Source organism: Polypterus senegalus, chromosome 7 (assembly GCF_016835505.1).
Source record: "Polypterus senegalus isolate Bchr_013 chromosome 7, ASM1683550v1, whole genome shotgun sequence".
Taxonomy (NCBI): Eukaryota; Metazoa; Chordata; class Cladistia; order Polypteriformes; family Polypteridae; genus Polypterus; species Polypterus senegalus.
Genome location: NC_053160.1, coordinates 114,086,330 through 114,107,685, shown reverse-complemented (window position 1 = coordinate 114,107,685; position 21,356 = coordinate 114,086,330).

Here is a 21,356-nt window from a genome sequence, read left to right as displayed (position 1 = left end):
AACAAGATTGGATGCAAAGCGCTGGTGCTCAGTCTATGAGGCTGGCAGCAAAATGTTATACATTGTTTTTTTTTGTTAGTAAGTAGAGAAAGTACACATCAACATAAAATAATAAAGAGTACATAAGTATACTGTATATCTTTAACATATACAGTCATGTACAGTATATATATACTGTATATATTATAAGTTAGACATGTACTGTATCCTCATATGGCTGGCTGTGTAATGTTTTGTTTGGAATACACATGATGCATTAGGGCAGAAATAATAATTACACCATCTACAGACCATGGACACAAGTATGATCAGATGTTACTAGATAAGACATCTTAGCCCCAGCACCACATTGCTAATTTACATATGTAATTAGTCATGCCGCTATAACCGGGAGGTTCCACCTGTCTCTCTGGACGTCACTTCTGGGACCGAGCCAATGGAGACAGACCTTGTCTGATGTCACATCCGGGACTAAACCAATGAACGCCGTGCCCGACCCTCCTCACTACAAAAAAACAAGTCAGGACCTGCAAAACACCCAGGTGGGAGCGTGCGGGGCCGAGTTTCAGAGGGGAGACAAGAGGGACTTTGCTCTCTTGGGGAGAGTGCCTGCCCCCAGTGAAACCACAGCCCCTTTACCACCTTGGGGTGCCCCAGACTGGCAGGTGAGTAAAATAACAAGAGGTTGGACCCTGAGAGGCCGACCAGTAAACAAGCCTGGTCCTTATGGGCAAAAGTATGGCAGTGGCTACGGCCCTTGGAAAACAAGCCCTACCAGGTCAAACTGCTATCTGCTCCTGAAAGCACTTCCCAGGGCTTCACCCAGCCGGTCTGGGGCGTGCAGTTTACGAACATGTCAGCTCATAGAGCTTCTGGAAACACAGAGGCGGCCTCACACTCTGGGAGAGCAGAACCGTCCTTCTGCCAAACTCAGCCGGGTATGTCCCAAGACCTAGCCCCTCCCTGTATAACCGGAGCTTGCATGGCGTGCGGCGCTGCACGCAAACCGCTTGGAGGCGAGGAGGAATGCAGGTGGAGGGGAGGAGGGCTTGGTGTGCTCTGACAAACCCGTTGGCGGTCCCGCATACAGGCGTGGTGATCGCTATTTAAAACTTCCTCTGCTCGATTCCGGCAGCAACATTTCCATTGTTGCCCGCCGCTTTGTGCTACCGCGACAATGGCTAAAATTCAAGACCAGTATAACCTGCCACGGGAAACCGCTGGTACAGCACCGCCGCTGTGTCATTAGCTACGGAGGATCAGTCCAGAAAGTAACCGTGGCAATCCTTCCTGATCCTCCACACCCGGTGATACTAGGGGGGACTGGTCTGACATTAAAAGCGGTGAGACACATACCACTCCGGGTTAAGTTGGGCCTCGTTATGGGCGGAGATGAACCGTCTCAAGCTGCCTCCACGCCGTGTAATCAGCCGGCAGAGAGAGTGAAGCAGCCGTCCTGGCTGGCGTGGCAACTCCGGGCCGTCGCGGCTGACACGTCATCCACCAACGCCAGCATTGAGGTCGGCGCTGACCCTCTCTCCGTGTTGCGGTTTCAATTTAAAAGACGCCGGCTTCTTTCAAAGGGAGCAATGGAATGACGACTCCCTGAAGTTTGTAAAAAATGCAGTGGTCCTTGTCAATGGCCAGCGCACTAGTCAGTCGATGCCACAGGGCCCCTACTTTGTGTAGATAATGACCTCCTTTACCGTGTAGCAATGCATGGCGGGCAGGAGACGAGGCTGCTGCTAGTGCCGCGTACCTTCCGGCGGCAGGTCTGCGAGCTAGCACACGCCCACCTCCTAGGTGGCCACCTGGGCACCGAAAAAACTCTGGAGCGGATCAAGCTCCGGTTTTACTGGCCAGGAATTAATGAGGAGGTTCGTCGCTTTTGCGCTTCCTGCCCGGAGTGTCAACTGCGACAGATTCCTAGGAGGGACCGTGCTCCTCTTGTTCCTATCCTGATTGGCGTTCCCTTCCACAGAATCGGGTCGACCTGGTGGGACCTCTAGAGCCCTCAGCCGAGGACACAAGTACATTTTAGTCCTCGTGGATTATGCTACACGATACCCGAAGCTGTTCCGTTGCGCTCAGCTACCTCTAAAGCCATCGCGGGAATTACTAGGGGTATTCGCGCGTGGGGATCCCCAAAGAAGTCTTGACAGACCAGGGGACCCCTTCACCTCGGAGACGTTCTGCCAGATTACTGAAAATAAAGCATTTAAAAACCTCGGTGTATCATCCTCAAACCGACGGATTAGTAGAGAGGTTTAATCAAACTCTCAAGCAAATGCTGCGTAAGGTGGTCAGCGAGGATGGAAGGAACTGGGATCAGCTCCTCCCCTCGTCCTTTTGCCTATCGGAAGTCCCACAAGCCTCCACGGGGTTCTCCCCTTTGAACTACTGTATGGGCGACCTCGGGGCATATTGATATTTTGAAAGAAGGCTGGGAAGAAGAGGCTCTTCCCACCACTAGATTTGGAAAGATTGGCCTGTCCTTAAAAGTCACATGGAGGAGGCTCAAGCATACATGGTCCTAGTGCCTACCTCCCACTCTAAACAGGGCCCCTACGAAGTTAAGGAGAGGAAGGGACTGGTCGACTATTTGGTGAGTCAACCCAATCGTCGGCCAAAGGAGCGGTATATCATGTGAACCTGCTGAAACCGTGGAAGGACAGGGACCCCGATCCCTCCTCCGGCCAGCCCGCTCACTCTTCGCCACACACACGACCTTAACTTTGGCGCAGACTTGAGACAGACAGCGGCAGGAGCTGGAAACAGTTATCCGGACCGTTCGATTGAGCACAACTGTTGTCCGAAAGGCAAAAAGGCTGAAGTGGAGCTTGAAAAGCGCATGCTGGAACTAGGTGTATTGAGGAGAGTTATAGTCAAAGCCTGGCGGAGTTGGAGGTTCTGCAATGACTTCCGTCGGCAACAAGTCTCCCAATTTGATGCCTATCCAATGCCACGCGTGGGCGATTCGAGAGGCTTGGACAGGCTCAATACCTGACCACACTTGACATTACTGGCAGGTTCCTTTAACGGACTCCGAAGGAAAAACGCGTTTATTTGGCAGTATCATTTGGGTTACACGGGGCTCCAGCAACCTTTCAGCGTCATCATACAGTGCTGCCTACCTGGATGGCGTGGTCATCTATTCCAGCACATGGAAGGAACACCTACAGCATGTCCAAGCGGTATTACGGACACTTGGTGAGGCGGGCTCGGATTAATCCCAAGAAATGTTTCTTTGGATTAAGCGAGGCCAAATATTTAGGCTACCTGGTGGGTGGGTACCGTAAGGCCACAGTGCTCCAAAATTGATGCCATTCTGAAATGGCCCGTGCGGCAGGTCCAAGCCTTTCGGGTTACCTACCGAAGAAGAAGACTGCAAAAACAGACATTTGGTGACTTGACCCTACCTATTTTGATGGCACCTAACTTTTCTTTGCCTTTCATCCTCCAGGCGGACGCCGGACACAGGCCTGGGAGCCGTGAGCCAACAAAACCCCATCATGTTCCTGAGCGGAAACTGTTGGACCGGGAGACCAGGTGCAGAGGGAGGCTCTGGCGATTAAATGGGCGCTGGGTACTACCTGTTGGGCGGATCCGTGACTTCAAACAATGAAATGAGCCAATCCCATGCTCCCACTTCATGGCATGGTCAATGTGTGCACCAAGAGTGAAACTCTGCAAGCACAATGATCTAAATTGTATTTACTTATTGTTAGTTTGTGGCCATTATTTATGGTATTCATTTACCATGCATTTTTTGTTATTTGAGTCATGGGGGCACAATGGTCAGCACTGCTGCCTCACAACTGATATCACATACAGTATTTAGCCACAGCAATCGGTCCAGTATAGTTGTCTGACTTTTCCCCAGCCCCCAGGGACACCATTATAATCCACTCAAAACTAATTCAGTTCTACCTTCCACACTGACTTAAATCCATTTCACTGAGTTCAGCGAATATCACAGACATTTCAGTGATTCCCCCTAACTCATGGAGAAGTGAACTCCAGTGTGTTTTCTCATCACTAATTGGGAACTATCATTAGAAATTCACATTCACATTCAGACAGCACCCAACTATACCCTTTCTTAAGGCTAAATGACATTTCTCCTGTGGTCTCATTAATTAATTGTTTTAGTGAATTAAAGAAATGGATTTATAAAAACTACTTGTTTCTGAATAGGAAAGAAAAAACCAAAATGGAAAAATTATTTATTGGGGTTAATTATGCAAATGATATTCTGCCAGTTTTTAACTCAGCTTGAATCATCACTACTTTAACTGAATCAGCATGCAATTTAGGCATTAGTTTTGACACTATAATGTAATTTTAAAAAACACATAACAAAACAGTCCAAAACATATTTTTTCCATCACAAAAATGTTAGAACTGAAGAAATTTTATAAATATGCAGGATAATGAGAAATGAATTCTTGCATTTATTTCTAGTACGATTGACTACTGAAATATATTTTTCACTGGCTGTTCCACTTGTCCTTAATGTAGCTTTCAGTTAATTCAAATTGCTACTGCAACAAGAATGACAAAAGTAGAAAGTATGAACACAAATCCAATTCTCAAACCTTTCACTGGCTTACAGTTAAGCATAGCGTTGATTTCAATATCCTTCTTTTAATATATAAAGCCTTAAATAGCCAAGACCCTGTTTACCTATCTGAATTATCATTATAAACCAGAGCATGTATAAAGGTCTCAAGATGCCAGAGTGCTTAAGCTTCCAAGGATTAACAAATTAACAATGGTAGGTTGATCTGTTTACCTGTTATGAAAAGGGCCCTAAAGCTATGAAATGATGGTGCCCCTTCAGTCTCAACTTTTAAATCCTGGCTGAAGCCTCACTACTTTAGTCTCGCATACCCTGACTAGAGCTACAGGGATTGCCACAGCGGATCATCTTCTTCCGTATCTTTCTGTCCTCTGCATCTTGTTCTGTTACACCCATCACCTGTATGTCCTCTCTCACTGCATCCATAAACCTTCTCTTATGCCTCCCTCTTTTCCTCTTCCCTGGCAGCTCTATCCTTAGCTTCTGTCTCCCAATATACTCAGAATCTCTCTTCTGCACATGTCCAAACCAATGCAATAGATAGATAGATAGATAGATAGATAGATAGATAGATAGATAGATAGATAGATAGATACTTTATTAATCCCAAGGGGAAATTCACATAATCCAGCAGCAGTATACTGATACAAAAACAATATTAAATTAAATAGTAATAAAAATGCATGTAAAAGCAGACAATAACTTTGAGTAATGTTAACATTTACTCCCCCGGATGGAATTGAAGAGTCACATAGTGTGGGGGAGGAACAATCTCCTCAGTCTGTCAGTGGAGCAAGACAGTGACAAAAGTCTGTCACTGAAGCTGCTCCTCTGTCTAGAGATGACACTCTTCAGTGGATGCAGTGGATTCTTCATGATTGACAGGAGTTTGCTCAGTGCCCGTCATTCTGCCACAGATGTTAAACTGTCCAACTTTTCTCCTACAATAGAGCCTGCCTTCTTAACAAGTTTGTCCAGGCGTGAGGCGTCTTTCATCTTTATGCTGCCTCCCCAGCACACCACCGCGTAGAAGAGGGCACTCGCCACAACCGTCTGGTAGAACATCTGCAGCATCTTATTGTACATGTTGAAGGACGCCAACCTTCTAAGAAAGTATAGTCGGCTATGTCCTTTCTTACACAGAGCATCAGTATTGGCAGTCCAGTCCAGTTTATCATCCAGCTGTACTCCCAGGTATTTATAGGTCTGCACCCGCTGCACACAGTCACCTCTGATGATCACAGGGTCCATGAGGGGCCTGGGCCTCCTAAAATCCACCACCAGTTCCTTGGTCTTGCTGGTGTTCAGGTGTAAGTGGTTTGAGTCACACCATTTAACAAAGTCTTTGATTAGCTTCCTGTACTCCTCCGCCTGCCCACTCCTGATGCAGCCCACAATAGCAGTGTCATCAGCAAACTTTTGCACATGGCAGGACTCCAAGTTATATTGGAAGTCTGATGTATATAGATTGAACAGGACCAGAGAAAGTACAGTCCCCTGCGGCGCTCCTGTGTTGCTGACCACAATGTCAGACCTGCAGTTCCCAAGACGCACATATTGAGGTCAGTCTGTAAGATTGTCCATGATCCATGTCACCAGGTGTGAGTCTACTCCCATCCTCCGCTCCCACCTTCTCCTGGTATGCGAAATGCAGAGGGTCGAGGGCGTGGCGGACCTGTGGCCTCAGGTAGTGAAGCAGCAGCCGCTCCATGGTCTTCATCAGACGTGGACGTCAGAGCAACAGGCCGGAAGTCATTCAGCTCACTAGGACGTGATACTTTTGGGACTGGGGTGATACAAGATGTTTTCCAAAGCCTTGGGACTCTCCCATGTTCCTGGCTCAGGTTGAAGATGCACTGTAGAGGACTCCCCAGTTCCAAAGCTCAGGCATTCAGCAATCGTGGAGATACACCATCTGGACCCGCTGCTTTGCTGGCACAATCTCGCCTCTCTGACTTTGTCTCCCAACCGACCAACTTGAGCTGACCGTCTTATGTACTCATTTCTAACCCTACCCATCCTCGTCACTCCCAGTGCAAATCTTTAACTCTGCTACCTCCAGCTCTGTCTCCTGTTTTCTGGACAGTACCACCGTCTCCAACCCATATAACATAGCTGGTCTCACTACTGGTCACACTACCTGTAGAACTTCCTTTTCACTCTTTCTGATACCCGTCTGTCACAAATTACTCCTGATACTCTTCTCCACCCATTCCACCCTGCCTGCACTCTCTTTTTCACCTCTCTTCCACAATACCCATTACTCTGTACTGTTAATCCCAGGTATTTAAACTCACCCACCTTTGCCAACTCTACTCCTTTCATCCTCACCATTCCACTTTACTTCCTTTTATTTACACACATGTATTCTGTCTTGTTCCTACTGACCTTCATTCCTCTCCTCTCTAGAGCATATCTCCAACTCTCCAGGGTCTCCTCAACCTGCTCCCTACTATCGCCACATATCACAATGTTATCAGCAAACTTCATAGTCCACGGAGACTTCTGCCTAATATCATATGTCAACCTGTCCATCACCATTGCAAATACTAAAGGGGCTCAGAGCTGAATGCATTTGTCACTCCTACCGCAGACCTTACCACTGTCACATTTCCCTCCTACATATCCTGTACAACTCTTACATACTTCTCTGCCACTCCCGATTTCTTCATACAATACCACAGCTCCTCTCAAGGCACCCTGTCATATGCTTTATCCAGGTCCACAAAGACGCAATGCCATCCCTTCTGGCCTTCTTTATACTTCTCATTCAACATCCTCAGAGCAAACATTGCATCTGTGGTGCTCTTTCTTGGCATGAAACCATACTGCTTCTCACTAATCATCACCTCACTTCTTAATGTAGCTTCCACTACTCTTTCCCTTAACTTCATGCTGTGGGTCATCAATTTTATCCCCCTGTAGTTATTACAGTCCTGCACATCCCCCTCATTCTTAAATTTCGGCACCAGTACACTTCTTCTACACTCCTCAGGCATCCCCTCACTTTCCAAGATTCCATTAAACAATCTAGTTAAAAACTCCAAAGACATCTCTCCTAAACACCTCCATGCTTCTACAGGTATGTCATCTGGACCAACGGCCTTTCCATTTTTCATCCTATTCATAGCTGTCCTTACTTCCTCCTTGCTAATCCATTGAACATCCTTAGTCACTATCTCCACATCATCCAACCTTTTCTCTCTCTTGTTCTCTTCATCCATCAGCCTCTCAAAGTACACTTTCCATCTGCTCAACCCATTCTTCTTTGCTTGTGAGTATGTTCCATCTTTATCCTTTATCTCCCTTACCTGCTGCACATCTTTCCCAGCTTGGTCCCTCTGTCTAGCCAATCGGTACAGGTCCTTTTCTCCCTCCTTACTGTCCAACCTTTCATACAGCTCATCATATGCCTTTTCTTTAGCCTTCGCCACCTCTCTCTAAACCTTGCGCCTTATCTCCTTGCACTCTTGTCTACTTTCTGTATCTCTTTGACTATCCCACTTCTTCTTTGCCATCCTTTTCTTCTGTATACTTTCCTGTACTTCCCCATTCCACCACGTTTTCTTTTCCTCCTTCCTCTTTCCAGATGTCATGCCAAGCACTCTTCTTGCTGTCACCCTTACTTATTATGTTTTAGTTTCCCAACTGTCTGGTAACTAATCACTACCACCCAGTGCCTGTCTCACATTCTCTCTAATCTCAACCTTGCAGTCTTCTTTTTTCAAATTTCACCATTTGATCCTTGGCTCTGTGCTCACTCTCTTCCTCTTCTTGATCTCCAACGTTATCCTACAGACCAATATCCTATGTTGCTTAACTACACTTTCCCCTGCCACCACTTTGCAGTCTTCACTCTCCTTCAGATTGACTCTTTTGCATAGGAGGTAATCTACCTGTGCGCATCTTCCTCCACTCTTGTACGTAACCCTATGCTCCTTCCTCTCCTTAAAATATGCATTCACCACAGCCATGTCCATCCTTTTGGCCATTTCCACTATCATCTGACCTTCTTCAATCCTCTCCTTGACACCATACCTACCCATCACCTCCTTGTCCCCTCTGTTCCCTTCACCAACATGTCCATTGAAATCCACTCCAATCACCACTTTTTGTCCCATGAGTACACTGTTCATCACTTCTTCCAACTCTCTCCAAAAATCTTCTTTCTCCTCCATCGCTCACCCAACTTACAGGGCATATGTACTAACAACATTCATCATCACAGCTCCAATTTCCATCTTTATAATCATTACTCTGTCTGACACTCTTTTCACTTCCAAAACACTCTTGACATACTGTTTCTTCAGAATAACCCCTACCCCATTTCTCCTTCCATCCACACCATGACAGAACAATTTGTACCACCTCCGATCCACCAAGCCTTACTCCCCTTCCATTTAGTCACTTGTATGCACAATATATTAACCTTCCTTCTCTCCATCATATCTGCTAACTCTTTCCCCTTACCAGTCATACTGCCAACATTCAAAGTTCCTACCCTCAGTTCCACTCTCTTTACTTTCCTCCTCTCCTCCTGCCTCCAGACACATCTTACCCTCTTCTTCTCCTTCTTTTTTGGACAATAGTAGCCCAGTCATTGTTAACCCGGGGCTTGACTGATCCGGTATGGAAATTTGTATTGTTGTCTGCATATTGATTTGGCAAAATTTTACACCAGATGCCCTTCCTGATGTAACCCACCCCATTTATCCGGGCTTGGGACCGGCACGAAGAAACACACTGGTTTGTGCATCCCCTGTGGCTGGGTTGTAAAAAAAAATAAAAAATCTAAGTAATACTATATATATAAACTACTACTTGCCAGTATTTCAATGTGCCACTTGGTGCCACCGCTCTGCTGCCAAACTGTTCTCCTGTCCATGGAAACATTGGAATTATTGGATGGAAAGATCCTGTCATCAGATTAGATGCCCCAGCATTGACTTTATTATAAAATGCCCAGTAGGTGGTCAGCAATTATTTGGCTGAGATCTTCGGGACTCTGACTGTGTCTGATTTGTGTCTTTGATGCTCTTTCTTAAAACTGACCATAGACCCCCAGAGGTTTATTTTTTCTTGTTGTCAACTGCCCATATTTGAACAATTAATTAAGGGACATATATTGTCAGATTAAATGTATGTTAATCAGTTTTTACTTTGTTTTTTATACATTTTAACAAATCTGTCTTTATGTGTACTAATTCTGTATTTCATAATATTCATTAGCAAGGATCACAACCAAAAAGATCACAACCAAAAAGAGGCCACTTAAACATGTTTCACCTGCAATAGAATTATTACTTTGGGTGCCTGTGTCATTTAGGATTGATTTTTAAATAACTGAATGTGCATGGAAAAATTAGCTATCCAGCTGGCCAGATTGAAAAAATTGTTAATATTTTAATTGTTCTATGTTTTGCTATTATTATCTACTGGTGCTGCAGTACTTAGCACTACTGCTTCATGGGTCTTGTGTCCTATGTTCAAATCATACATCCATTGTCATCTGTGTGGAGTTTACGTTTCCTAAGTAGGTGTTATTAAGGTGCCAATCAGCCCTTTGTGAGTGTGGATATGAGTAGTGGATCCTTGGATGGTCTAGCACCCTGTTCAGGGTTTGCTTAGCTTCTGATGATGTAGAAATAGGCACTAGACCCACTGATTCTCAGTTCAATTAAGAGGGCTTTGTGAATGTTGCTTTTTTCTCTGTTTAGTTTAACATGTCAAAGAATGGTTATTTATACAGTAAATGATTCAAGTGTGTTCAAATGGATTTAAACTTAAGTGATCTTTGTTATGTTTCAGTAATAGGGATGGGACACTGTATTATTTACCAATTTTTTCAGGGTAGAAGGTAAGACTGTTGGGAAGTGGGAGACTGTTGGGAAGTGGAAAGGGTGAGAAAAGTTGGATTTTACAGCATTTGGTGCGCACCAAACGTGTTTGGTCCATTGGTTCGGTTTGTTTGCGTTGATGTGAATGCAATCTCGGTACTTTGGTGCGCACCAAATCAATCGATCCGAGACCTGCCTGAAGGGGTGGTCTCGGACCGCTTTATCCGTTCTACTTTAGTACGGTTCGTCTGGTGTGAAAGCAACCAAACCAAATCTGACGAAATGGTATAGTTTAATGCACTTTGGGTATAAGAAATACGGGGTTGTGGGTAAAATTCTTTTTACTTCCTGTTGACTCCATTAAATTTTTCAAGCTATCGGCTCGCAATGAAATCAAACTGCGGAGAAACGTGGAGTTCCGAAAAAATTAAGTGCCTCATAGATATATGGTCGGATGAGCATATCCAAAAGCAACTGTCCACGACACATAAAAACAGCTGCATTTACGCGCTGTTCAGTAAGCAGCTAAGGTAGAAAGGCTATCCTCGGACAGTTGAACAATGCCGTATTAAGACAAAAAAACTTTGGGCGAAGTATATAGAAGTGCGTGATGCACTTAGCAAGACGGGAAGTTCTGGAAAAGAGAAAGACAAGTTTCCCTGGTGCCGATGGACTTCGCAGTCTATTTTGGTTCGTTTAGAACTCGGCATATGTGAAAGCAAACCATACCCACGTCTGTTTACTACATTGTAACATTTTTCTAACTGGTGCGGACTAAAGCAATCGAACTATAGGTGTGAAAGCACCCTTAGTTTGTTAATCTCAATTCTAGGTTACATATTTACTTTGAGACCTTACAGATAAGAAAGACCTTTAAAACTAGTTTCAATGAACATTATTTCCTCATCAAGCAAATAGTTTCCAGCTGGGAGAAGTCATATCAAACATACGACTCTTACAAATAACTTTTCATCTAAAGTATTTCTGGCTGTCCATTTACGAATTTAAATTAGCTAGTATTTTTAATGTCTTAATCATAATTAAAAAAAAAGTGTTTATTTGTGTTATGAAGGAAAATATCAGCCTTTTAACAGGAGAGACAGGTGTTTTTTCAGAAGAGTCTACATTTAAAGGATTGGTTTAAGTTGAAATTTCACTCTAGTGTTTATAATAAAACCAGTAGGAATACTGATAAATAAACCACTCATTTGTTCCTTTGGGAGGACACTATTAAGAAAGTAATGTTAACTATGTATAATTTGCAGTGCTGATTTATTTAAGTAGCATCAAGTTCAGCTCACATGCAATTAAATAAATGACTTGCAAATTTAAAGCAATTGTGATTTATAGTGTATATTTTCTTTAGAACCAAGTCAAAAAGGATGCCAAAAAATAATGTGCTTTATTTGAATTTGTAACAACTGAAAACAATATGTCATCATATATTTAAATAACAGTGATAAGCCTGAAATCTAACAGCAATGAGTAGGCTTAATTGGAAGAAGTGAAGAGTCTGTCAAATTGGTGTCAGGACAACAGCCTTCTCCTGAATGTGAGCAAGAAAAAGAAGCTGATTGTTGGACTTTTGGAGAAAGTACTTTGGCACTACCACAGTAATAACAGTATTCAGGTGGAGAAAGTGGACAGTTTCACATACCTTGGTGTCCATATCACAGAGGAAGTAATTGGTCCAAACACATTGACACCTTGGTAAAGATGGCATGATGATATATTTATCACTGCAGGGATATCAGGCTGCCCCCCCAATTACTAAAGAACTTCTACATCATTGAAACTATTCTGACAGAAAGTATTATGGCCTGGTTTGAAAACAGTACACAGCAAAACCATGAGGCTATACCAAGAGAATTGCACTCAGTTGAACGCTTCACTGGGTGGCACTGCATGACTTCAAGAACATCTATACGAGGGATATTCAATTACAAATTCAGTTGGGCCAGATTTTCAAACAAAGAAATTTACCTGGGCCAGACATTTTCAGCAGCCAGTAAGCAGAAGGTAATAACAAATTTTAATTGCATAACATAATCAAATGAATGTGTTTAAAAACATGCATATTCATTGTTTCCCTTTTAAATGTGGTCACATCTGACACAAGCACATCAACAATGTATACTGTAGCAGTAGGGGACGCAGTCGCTCCCTTGAACCCTCAGGTACCATGCCAAACACCAGGTAAAAGTGCTACAATAATTATTTTTATTATAATAATGTGCACTAAGCACCCTCCACTCCACACTATTCATTAACCACAATAATAATAATCACAATACCAATCCTCCGACTCCCAGACGCGTTTCCCTTCTACCACCCAGCTCAGCTCATTGTCTGGGAGTTCCCATGGTCCTTTTATAGTTCCTAACCCGGAAGTGTTTCTCATCCTTCAGTCCATAATTCCTTATCACTTCCGGGTCAGATAAAAGTCCTTTTTTTCACCCCGGAAGTACATCATCCCTTCCGCTCATGTGACTTGGAAGTACTCCCGGGGCATAGGGCAAATAACACTCCCCAAGCCTCCCTACTGCGGCTCCTGGTGGCCCCCATGGTTCCGCTGGAATTCGGAGACCTTCCATGCTGCTGTGAGGGCTCCCTCTGGCGGCCTGGAGGTATTGGCGGGAATACAAAGCCGGCCATGGACCACAATACAAAATAAATAAATAAAAAGCTATAACTGAGCAGAATCTGAGATAGTAGCAATATGTTTTTAAATTTTTGAAATCAAAAATAAACATTTTGCTGACATCTGACCCAGAAACATCTCAAAGTGCATAAAATCCAAAAACTGCACAGTGTTAGCAATAACATGTGTTTCCCTTCTGAAGTATGAGATAATCCCCCAATTTAAAGGGGTGGTCACAACAGGCAAGGGATTTTTTTCATAGAACTTAAACTATTTCATTCGCATGGTTTTAATCACACATATGACATATGAGGTTAAATTTGAGTTCCACAGCAACACCTATCCCGTGGAGATTGTTTTTCCCCCAGAATAAAACTACCTGAGTAAATGTTTAAGCAAGGCACCACATATGGCGTGAAAGTGGATTAGTGAATTTATTTTAATGATTTATCTTTAAAATGTCTTTGTACAGAACTCTTGTGTGTCAAGTAATGAAATATGAATCATATTTACTATTATTTTTTTACTATATCTTATCTTTCATGTTTCTTTGTTGACGAGCTCCAGTTGAAGAATTTATTGGTAATAGAACACATAGCGTGCATGCCAAACGACTGTAGTAACAGCTAACAAAGTGGCATTTTTTTAAATAAAGTTTACTATTCTGCTGTTAATCACAGAGCAGCCCAGTAAAATGACAGTAATGCACTTGCAACCTTAAAACACACACTTCTTCACATTGCTGTGTGTGACGAAACAGCAGGAAGGTGACTGCTCATACATGTTTACTGACAAACAGGTCGGCATTTCGCATGGAGTTTGCGTTAAATCAAAAGAAGAAATGGCATGCAAAGTTGCGCAAACACAAGGAGATTGGTGACAATCACACCTTAGTGTGCCTGCGCGAAATCAGAAGGGACAACTGAATTCCACAGAGCACAGATATCTTCATAACAGGGAACCTATATGATGGGCAGATGAATTTTAAATGTTTTGCATGCTTACCTTTTGTTTTGATGACTGGTTGCATCATATTCAACCCTTCGTTCATTATTCAAGCGTAACCAACCTCTCATTGAAATTCACAGCCATCATGTCAGCAGGGCTGTGTACTTAGAAATATTTTCCCGCATGTGTCTCCAAACCTGACATAATTTTCTCTGTGACTCCTTCGCACCCAGCACAAAGCATATTTATGTGGCGCAGTTTTAATCGAATCTGCGCCTCTGGATTACAGTTTTACTCATGCAAACCGCCAGGGAAAAAGGGGGGGCGGATTGGCTAACATTTACTCGAGCCGATTAAAATGTAAAGATGTCAGTTTTGGTAAGTTCAAGTCCTTTGAGTTTCTCGCCGTTGTTATTCATGGAGATTCTCAAGTTCTAGTACTATCCGTGTATAGACCTCCTAAATATAACGCGTCGTTTTTTGAGGAATTCTCTGACTTAATGTCAATTTTAATTACTAACTATGACACACTCCTAATAGTTGGCGACTTTAATTTTCATATAGATAATCAGTGTGATCTAAAAGTAAAAGAATTTATGAACCTCCTGGATTCTTTTGATTTGAGACAACTCATAAATCAGCCTACACATAAAGCAGGTCATACATTAGACTTAGTGATTACTAAAGGACTGAAAGTTGATATAAAACAGATCATTGATATTGGTCTATCAGACCATTTTCTTCTACTTTTTAATATAGAAATAATGATAAAAACACTCATGAGAAGCATATTGTTAAAAAACGCTTCTTTGATTCGGCAGCAGCTTTAAAACTTACAAACATTTTAAGCAATCAGTCCGTTTATAGTGCCAGCTATAATAGCGAGGACAATGTAAATAGTAAGGTGGAAAGATTTAATTCTAAAGTGAGAGCTGCTGTTGACATAGTTGCACCTGAAAAGACAGTGAAAAAATCTTCTAGCATTGGTATACCATGGAAGACCCAAAGAGTGTCTGATTTAAAGAGAACATGCCGTAGAGCTGAGCGTCAATGGAGGAAGACTAAACTTACTATCCACCACGAAATATTAAAAGTCAAAATAACAGAATACAATAACACTGTCCGTCTTGAGAGACGCTGCTATTTCTCCAAGATTATAAATAACAATGCTAGTAATCCCAGAGTCTTATTTTCAACAATTGATCGCCTACTAAACCCAGGTAGCTCAAAGGAATGCCTCCTAAGTGCTTCCAGTGAAACCTGTGAGGCTGTCGCTGTATTTTCAATCAAAAATTAATGATATTAGAAATAACATAGTATATCTCCCCAACACTAAGGATCCTCCTAAACCCCAGCATCCTGTTATAAACAAATTAAACTCTTTCACTAGGATAGATTTACCTGATTTAAAAAAAATAATCTCTCAATTAAAACCTCCACCTCGCCCTTGACCCGATACCAACAAGGTTTTTCAAAGAAGTATCAGGCGTGCTAATTGATAATGTTCTGACATAGTAAATTGTCACTAGATACTGGGGTCTTCCCAGACTGTCTTAAGACTGCTGTAGTTAAACCCCTACTTAAGAAACATAATCTTGACCCCTCAGCTCTTGAAAATTTTAGACCCATCTCTAACCTGCCTTCTTAAGTAAAGTTCTGGAGAAGGCAGTCATTATGCAGTTAAATGACCACCTAAATAAACATGCTATTCTTGATAAATTTCAGTCGGTTTTAGAACAAATCACAGCACAGAAACTGCACTCGTAAAGTAGTAAATGACTTGCGGGTAAATGCAGACAGAGGCCATTTATCTGTTCTCATCCTCTTAGATCTGAGTGCTGCATTTGACACCATTGATCACAACATTCTTAGAAATCGCCTTAGTCAATGGGTGGGCCTCTCTGGCAGTGTCTTAAATTGGTTTGAATCCTACCTGACAGGGAGAAAATATTTTGTTAGTTGTGGGAATTACAACTCAAGACACATGATATCCAATATGGTGTTCCACAAGGCTCTATCCTGGGTCCGCTGTTATTCTCAATCTACATGCTTCCGTTAGGTCAGATTATCTCAGGGCACAACGTGAGCTACCACAGCTATGCTGATGACACACAGCTGTACTTATCAATAGCACCTGATGACCCTGATTCTATTGATTCACTAACACAATGTCTGACTAGTATCTCAGAATGGATGAATAGTAATTTTCTCAAGTTAAATAAAGAGAAAACTGAAATTTTAGTGATCAGCAATAATGGATACAATGAGGCTATTAGAAATAAACTGGATACATTAGGATTAAAAGTCAAGACGGAGGTAAAAAGCTTAGGGGTGATTGTTGACTGTAATCTGAATTTTAAATCACATATTAATCAGATCATTAGGACAGCATTTTTTCACTTAAGAAACATAAGTAAAGTTAGACCTCTTATATCACTGAAAGATGCTGAGAAATTAGTTCACGCTTTGTTTTCAGTCGACTAGATTACTGTAATGCACTCCTCTCAGGACTACCCAAAAAGATATAAATCTTTGCAACTAGTGCAGAATGCAGCTGCTAGAATCCTAACTAGGAAAAGAAAATCAGAACACATCACTCCAGTTTTATGTCACTACACTGGTTACCTGTGTCATTCAGAATTGACTTTAAAATTCTGCTTATGGTTTATAAAGCCTTAAATAATCTCGCCCCATCTTATATATCGGAATGTCTGACACCTTATATTCCAAATCGTAACCTCAGATCCTCAAATGAGTGTCTCCTTAGAATTCCAAGAACAAAACTTAAAAGAAGTGGTGAGGCGGCCTTCTGCTGCTATGCACCTAAAATCTGGAATAGCCTGCCAATAGGAATTCGCCAGGCTGATACAGTAGAGCACTTTAAAACACTGCTGAAAACACATTACTTTAACATGGCCTTTTTATAACTTCATTTTAATCTTAATTTAACTTAATCCTGATACTCTATATGTTCAATCTCCTCAAAATAACTATTCATGGTGGCTCTAAAATCGGTACTGACCCCTACTCTCTTTTCTGTTTCTTTTTCCGGTTTCTTTGTGGTGGTGGCCTGCGCCACCTCCACCTACTCAAAGCTTCATGATGCTCCAACAATGATGGACGGATTAAAAGGCAGAAGTCTACGTGACCATCATCATCATCAAGCCCTTCCGTGAGAATCCTAAATCCAAAGAGGACTGTTTCATTTATGTTAGGTAGAATGCCCAGAGGGGACTGGGCGGTCTCATGGTCTGGAATCCCTACAGATTTTATTTTTTCTCCAGCCGTCTGGAGTTTTTGTTTTTTCTGTCCCCCCTGACCATTGAACCTTACTCTTATTCGATGTTAATGTTGATTTATTTTGTTTTATAATTGTGTCTTTCATTTTTCTATTCTTTAATATGTAAAGCACTTTGAGCTACTGTTTGTATGAAAATGTGCTATATAAATAAATGTTGTTGTTGATATGCAAGGGGCAGCCCTGTACATACACATACCATGTATGCCCACTCAACAATAAAAAATGGTCTTTTGCATCTGTTACAATATAATAGTTTAAAGTTTCAATGATTTCATTCGCCACTGGCGAACTAAGTAGAAATGATAATCGCCAAGCATTCTGGAGCCCTGACAGGACCACGGGCTGGACCACTCGGAGGCTGCCTCTGGGTCACACGTGGCCCGCAGGCAGTCATTTGAAAAGGCTGGAACTATACTGTGACATTGGACCAGGGTAAAGAAAAGTATCAATGATACCAGCCATCCCAACAAAGGCCTCTTTTCTGTACAGTGGTCAGATAAATGATACTATTGCCAAAAGTTTAGTTCAGAGAGACTGAGAAGGACCTTTTTTCCACAGTCCCTCTGCATCTTGAATAAGGAAAATATTTAAATCTACATACATGATGCCCATTATGACATATCCATCCATCCATCCATCCTCTTCCACTTATCCGAGGTCAGGTCGCGGGGGTAGCAGCTTAAGCAGAGAAGCCCAGACTTCCCTCTCCCTGGCCACTTCTTCCAGCTCTTCCGGGAGAATCCCAAAGCGTTCCCAGGCCAGCCGGGAAACATAGTCCCTCCAGCGTGTCCTAGGTCTTCCCCAGGGCCTCCTCCCGGTCGGACGTGCCCGGAACACCTCACCAGGGAGGCGTCCAGGAGGCATCCTGATCAGATGCCCGAGCCACCTCATCTGACTCCTCTCAATGCGGAGGAGCAGCGGCTCTACTCTGAGCCCCTCCCGGATGACTGAGCTCATCACCCTATCTTTAAGGGAAAGCCCAGACACCCTGCGGAGGAAACTCATTTCAGCCGCTTGTATTCGCGATCTCGTTCTTTCAGTCACTAACCCATAGCTCATGACCATAGGTGAGGGTAGGAACGTAGATTGACTGGTAAATTGAGAGCTTTGCCTTACGGCTCAGCTCTTTTTTCACCACGACAGACTGATGCAGAGCCCGCATCACTGCGGACACCGCACCGATCCGCCTGTCAATCTCACGATCCATTCTTCCCTCATTTGTGAACAAGACCCCGAGATACTTTAACGCCCCCAACCCTGAGGGGACACTCCACCCTTTTCCGGCTGAGGACCATGGTCTCGGATTTGGAGGTGCTGATTCTCATCCCAGCCGCTTCACACTCAGCTGCAAACCGCTCCAGAGAGAGCTGAAGATCACTGCCTGATGAAGCAAACAGGACATCATCTGCAAAAAGCAGTGACCCAATCCTGTCCACCAAACCGGACCCCTTCAACACCCTGGCTGCACCTAGAAATTCTGTCCATAAAAGTTATGAACAGAATTGGTGACAAAGGGCAGCCCTGGCAGAGCCCCTCTGCATCTTGAATAATGAAAATATTTAAATCTACGTACATGATGTCCATTATGACATATTTAAAATTATATTAATGATTTTTGATATTTAAAAAGTTATGCATTATTATTATTGGCCTTTAAATTCTTTTTATTCTTATTTTTACTGCTGGGAGCTGAGCAAGCAGTAGCATTTTATAGAAACTCTGCATTTCTGACTGTTTTTCTTTCTGTTTCTGAACTTGTTTTACTTATTAGTAGTCTTATTTAAGATTAGATTTCATCTGGCTTCTGTCTTGTCATTGATAGTAGCCGCTAGAAATCAGATAAATGGTTTCTAAATTTAACAATGAGCTGCAATACACAACAAACCCAGGTGACGGTTCATCTTGACCTCACTTCAAATGAGCCACAAACTTGAAGTTTACTGCAGGAGTTGTTAGTCTGAAGGCAGAGAGTGCAATGTGCCAGAATGACAGTAAAAGCAAGATGAAAAGATTATAGAAAGGGTCTACCATCCACTGCAATGAGTAATGTTTGAATGCTGTCAAATAAGATAGATGAACTGTCTGCTCTTATAGCAGGTCAAGTACAGAGGCTTTTTGTGCTTTACAGAGATTTGGCTTTACACCTGAAATACACCTCATGCTGTTTTAATGCTTGAAGGATTTCATCTTATTTGAACAGACAGAGACCCAGTGTAGTGTGGAAAAAAGACAGGACTGTGTTACGGTCCAGGTTGGCTCCACACTCTCTGTTGCATCTGGGGAGCCTCTTCGACCCAAAACTGTTGATAGTCTTGAACCATGATGAGCCGGGCAAATAACGACACACACATCCAGCAACAATGGGTGTAAAAGTGTTCATATGCTTTCATTTAAAGCAATCAAAAATCAAACAATGCTCCAATTAAGTGCAGTGCTGTTTTTTAAATAATAAATAAATAGTCCATTAAAAGTACATATCTTAAAACATTCTCCTCAAGCTTGAGTGGGTGGGTTCTTAAAAGAGTCTGGCACCAAACCCCCTTGCTGTTTCTTCTTTAGTTCTTTGTTCCTCACTGTCATGGTTGATTCCATCACTCTTACTGAGTGAGTTCCAAGGAGTAGTAGCTGTCCAATATGCGGTGTCTCCCACAGATGCCAAAGGACTGGTGGTGGAAGAAGAGTGCGGCTCGGAATGGCACTCCATTGATGCCGAAGGCCAGGCAATGGGAACCCATATCAGGTATTGGTTGACTGCACCTCTCGGGGGGACGTCTTCACCGGCTACAAGAGTGCAGGCAGGGTGAAAAGAGGAGAAGTCGATTTTAGATGGAAGCATTAGGCTTGCGAGTTTTAAAGAACTGCCTTGGATTTTAACTTCATTTTAATTTCATTATTGGATGGATTTTTAACCTCCCACTATTTACTACTTTTAAAGATTATTTATTTATTTATTGCCCATTTAATGGACGAAACTCTGCAATATTCACACTTTTGTTTGTTTGGATGTTAAGTTAAGGTACTTGCGTACCTGCCGGGATATCTGTGTCCTCATTTGTCTAGCTCACCTCATCTATGACTATTGAAGATGCCACGTTAGAAAGGCTTCCAAAAGCTACTGGGAAGCATGGAGCCAACCTTGATCGTCACAGAGTTGGAATGGTCATCTATGTGAATGAGGAATGGTGTTAACGAGAGCATATTACAGTTAAAACTATTTTTTGTAATTGTGCATGTTATTAGAAAGCAGCCTGTTACTTCCAGGACAGTGAGAAAGTAGAGTTTGGAGGCTGAAATGGCTCTCAACAATTGCTTCCAAATGACAGACTGGGAAATGATGTGTTAGTCACAAGGGGATGATATTCACAGACTAAGTCACTGTATCACAGACTATATTAACCTTTGTGCCAACACTATGGTACCCTCAAAGACAGTGCATTGCTTTCCAAACAACACACCCTGGATTACCAAGATGCTAAAGGTCTCCTGGATGAGAAAAAACAGACCATTCAAATCTAGTGACAAAGAGGCTCTGATGGATATACAGTAGGGGCTAAAGAAAAAGCTGAGTGAAGGAAAGGAAGCTTACGAAGCTAAAACAGAAAAGAAATTCAAGGAAGGGAATATAGACAAAGCTAACAGCCTAAAACTATTTTTCTATTGATTTTCACTGCCACTGCCACCTTCTTTCAAAGAATAGTCTCCCGACGCCATCACCAGAGGTGAGTAGAGTAGCCAAAAATTGTACTCAAGTAAGAATAGCGTTACTTCAGATTAATATTACTCAAGCAGAAGTAAAAAGCTGTCATCCAAAAAAACTACTCAAGTAAGAGTAAAAAAGTATTTGGTGAAAAGACTACTCAAGTAACTGTTTGATCATAATAAATTATTTATTTTTTAGAAATGTAATAAGACAGACAAAAATATAAAATAATGTGCAAATTCTAATATTTCCAAATAATAAAATAAAAAATGAGTAAAAATAAATAACATGTTTACAAAATAAAGATGCACAAATAACACAAAGTTCCAGATCTCACCAGTTTTTCA